The sequence below is a fragment of the Rhagoletis zephyria genome, unplaced genomic scaffold (genome assembly GCF_001687245.7).
Source record: "Rhagoletis zephyria isolate East Lansing unplaced genomic scaffold, Rhagoletis_zephyria_1.1 Rzeph_scaffold_09217, whole genome shotgun sequence".
Classification (NCBI taxonomy): Eukaryota; Metazoa; Arthropoda; class Insecta; order Diptera; family Tephritidae; genus Rhagoletis; species Rhagoletis zephyria.
The window spans coordinates 1-4,401 of NW_016166296.1; the positions used below are offsets into that span (position 1 = coordinate 1).

Genomic DNA, 4,401 nt, shown 5'->3' on the forward strand with positions numbered 1-4,401 from the left:
GTTTAGAATAGCAATGATAATCAGGGTAATGATGATTAGTATCTACATACGAGTATCTTGCTTGCTTGTTGCAAAATCAGTGCTGATAATTATGAAAAGTGATAATAATTTCGGTTGTCAGCTTAAATTTGACGTAAATGTAGCGAGTGATATGATTATTAAAATACTTAATAATGATAGCGTAGCAGTGTTATGACGATATGGGAATTACATTTCGCATGATTATGATCTCAAAGCGATTTTGTTTTGGTTTGGTGTAAACGTGCTGTTAGAGGCGTTTATGGAGTTGATTGATCATATACATATGTAAGTACATATATACCCTTTAAACAATTTTCTGAGTGTTCAGAAATTATGAGTTTGAAATGAGTCTATCTTTCGTCATAGATTGATATAATTCTGAGACCAGTCAACCAGACTGACTCATTTCGAACTCTTTTGGTATTATAAATTCTGAGTTGAACAAAAGTAACAAAGTTCAAGTAGAAGTAAAAATGTATTAATAATCAGAATTATAAAGAATATTGTTTTTTCAGACTCTAATATGAGTCCTAACTCGGACTCGTATTTGAGTGCTCTTCTAAACAGGAAAATACGCTCTTTTCCGACTCCTTATGAGATCATAATGAGGTTACAACTCAGAATTCTGAGATTTGTCTGACTCTAAAATGAGTCCGATTGTTTACAGGGATGTACTTATTTGAATCAAATAAATATATAAATAAATAGTTTTTAAATTATATTCTTAAACCAATTTACTGTGAAAATTAGAAATTTTTAAAATCCGTTTATTGGTATCATTATCGATATATGTAGATATACTTTTAAGATATCTTTATCCAAACGTTTGTTATTACAACCATATTTACTGACCACGTCATTAATTCAACTGTCTTTTCATTACCGATATTCATATACTTCAATATTGCTACTGACATGTTTTCGATAAAACTATCATTATTTTATATCTTTTAAAATCGTTAAATCGATATAATTTTCAAAAACTTGTTCGATATGTTTTTCGACATTTTTTTTAATCGAAATACATAAATATTTATCGAGGCATTTATTAATAAAGTCACTAATATTATATTCGTTATATTTGTATATTGATATATTTTTCGATATTACTCATTTATGAATATTATTACATATTTATATATTTTTCAATAGTACCATCGACATTTTAACAATTTTTTTTTCTTTATTTCTTCCAATTTCTTACCAAAATTTCACAACCCTCTTCGATGTGTTTATTTAGTTTGTTATCGAAATATGTATCGATATACATATCTATCGACACTCGCAACTTACAGCTATTACTAAATAATAATAATATTTTGGCGCTTAATATATTTTACAATATTGAAATTTTGAACTACGGGACCAACATTTCTCCATAATTTTCATAAATTCTCCTCCAGCTTCAAATCTGTTTAACAGAAAAACTATGTACTACATTACCAAAAGCACATTAAACGGGTAATACCAGCAGAGCAAAAACAACGAGCTGCATATATTTTGTTGATCTTGTATTCTAAAATGTCGCAAAATTTAAACGAAATTTGACATTTTATAGCAAAATATAAACAAAAATGACAACTCATGAACTATTAATGAAAAAAAAATCATAATTACATCCCTTTTGCTGCTCCCTAGTGTACAAAATCACTATTTTCAAAAATTTAACAACTTCTTGCTTTCAAGCCAAAATCATTTCCACTTCGTATTCCGTTCTTGCCTATTTTTCATTTTATTTTTGTTTTTGATATTTAGGGGTTTGGCTTTTCCGGCTTAGTGACAAAACTGTCAGCCGCAGCTGAAAAGAAATATACTTAAAACGAAAAAAAAATCGATGCCTAACTGGCTGACTCGCTGAGTATCAACTACAAACATATGTACATAATATCTATTCGTTTGCCATTTAGGAATTGAGGATTTTCCATTGTGTTTTATGCTTGTGTTCTTTTTTTTCGATTGCAATCGATATTCCTTATTGTTGTTGTTGTGTTTTACTTTTTTAACTGATAATTTTCCAATTGGTGTGGCATGGTGACAAAGAGCGAATAGGTATTTTGAAAATAAAAGGCTATATAAGAGTATGTACATATATGTGTACCTTGTTATGTGAAGTTACTTTTAAGTTTAATTTTGTTAAATAAAAATTTAAGTTTACAATTAAACTATGTTTTTGATGAATAATTTTTAGTTTAAAAAAATTTAACCTCACATTTCTGCATTTATTTTCGCTAAAATATGGATATGTACATATATGTATATAGAACAAAATTTATCACTATGCAAAACTCAAATACTTGGCCAAAAAAATTCTTAACAATCTGTTTTCGTTTAAGACTAAATTAATTTATATCTTCTGCACTTTGCCTTCTGGCCGATTCGCCATTAATCTCTGCCACTTTTTGTGCGAATCGCTTATTCGGCATTAAATGAGGCGAGGTGACTCCAGGCTGATTTGCCAGCAGCGCAGCTAGTGTTGGACGCTCTCCAATCGCCACTGCTGCCGCCACCACCATCGCCGCAATTGCCACTCAATCAATTCATTTTGCAAAACTGTAGTACCTGCATAACTTATTTTTAAACATTATTTCCTTATTTAACTGCTCATTTTTTTTTGCTTTATTTTTAATAAATCGTTTAGTTTTCAGATTTTTTTCATTTGCTGAGTCACCACTGCGCGCTCGCTTGCCAAGATTGCGTGTTAATTAATCAGCGTTGTCATTTTGTGGAGCTTTTTTTTTTACTTTGCGCTGGTGTTCTTGTTGTATCATGTCACGATTTGCATGCCACGGTTACGCCCCCTGTCCATTGCTGATTGCCATTACAATGTGCGCACGCTGTTGTTGTTATTTTTTTGTGTTTTTACTGTTCGCTATGCTGTTGGTGGCGCTCTAAAAATACATACACAAGTGATTATTTATTTGCTTCGATTTAATATCAAACCATTATGGCATTATCAATAAACGATTGCGCTTAATTAAAGCGATACGCGTTTGTAGGCGCAGAGTTATGTTTCTTTACATGCGCTGACACTGCGGGGTCAATGAGCTGTTGTACGGCGAGAGTGCATGAAAATTTAAAAAGAAATTAACAGCCAAATTCATAAAAAATTAAGAAGATTTAAACTGCTTTATGAATGGAAAAGCTGTATGAAAATGTCTCTCTGGAAAGCTCTTTAAACCTTTTTTTTTATTTTTTATGAATAAGGCCATCAATTTTTAATTTATTGAAAAACATATTCGGCTACATGCTTTTTCTCAGTTATTTCACTGGCCAATAAAATTTTACGGCAGAGCTCATTCCTATAGATTTTTGTACGCAGAATCAGGTTATGACCTTAGAAATTTCAGATTGGCTCTAATTTTTGAGATATTTTGACTTAAAGGTGTCAAAAACGGATTATTAGCATATTTTCAACCGTTATAACTGTGCATGATGAAATATTTTTAACAAGATATAAAGTAAGCTTGAACGCTGCTCTTTTATCCCGAAAGATAAAAAACTTTATGGTAGTATTTATTTTTGAAGTTTTTAAAATGCACAGGTAAGCAAAAAGTCGAACATTTATAAGAATCAGAGTTCACTTTCCGTGCCGCAAACATTTTTTGAATTTTTTTTAGCTAAATATGTTATCAACGTTGAACACTGGGACTTGTGGAAATTTGGGATTTAAACTTAGAGAAGGAATTAAAATGAGAGAGATTACTAAAACTTTACAAATTTATTTTGTTTTATTTTATTTTAATTAATTTTCCATGTTGTTTGTATATACTTTTATTTTATTTTGTTGGATTTTATTTTATTTTAAAAACAAACCTTATTTAATTTAAGTTAATTTTATATTATTTTAAGGTTTTTTATATTTTCTTTTAATATTTTATTTAGTTTAATTTAATTTAATTTAATTTTAATATATCTTATTTTATTTTATTTTATTTAAAAATAGTTTATTTTTTATTTGTTTTTATTTCATTTCGTTTTATTTTACCTTGTTTTATTTATAATTTTTAAATATTATTATTTTTCTCTCAACCATTATAGAAACAAAGTAAGGTGAAACCGATCTTTTAATTCGTTGGCCATAATTTTTTTGAAGTTTCCCAGCATTTCAAAATCATATATATGTACGGTATCGGTCATTTCTATAGCACGCCATTTCAAAGTGATATTGTGTGCCACTTATGTTTATTTATTTATTTTTAAGAATTTCCATATAAACCCAAGTTTAAAAATTTGTAGAAAACTACAAAAAATTGCAAAAAATTTTCACCTGAATTTCAAACTTTTTTCTCGGAAGTGTTTGAATATTTCTAAATACACAGTTTTATAGCCCAATCAATTTTAGTCCGATAATGTGCAAGTTTCAAGTGGCTAAAAGCTACC

The 4,401-nt window shown here is 29.1% G+C and overlaps 1 long non-coding RNA gene across 1 annotated transcript in view; it reads left to right on the top strand.

The window, feature by feature from the left end:
* Nucleotides 1–450: 450 nt before the first annotated feature.
* The window catches only part of LOC108375619 (uncharacterized), a 10,627-nt gene continuing 6,676 nt past the window's right edge, over nucleotides 451–4,401 (top strand). Inside the window, exons 1-2 of the long non-coding RNA XR_001849184.1 lie at nucleotides 451–496; nucleotides 3,026–3,029. This is a non-coding gene — a long non-coding RNA (uncharacterized LOC108375619). The remainder of the gene's footprint in view (nucleotides 497–3,025; nucleotides 3,030–4,401) is intronic.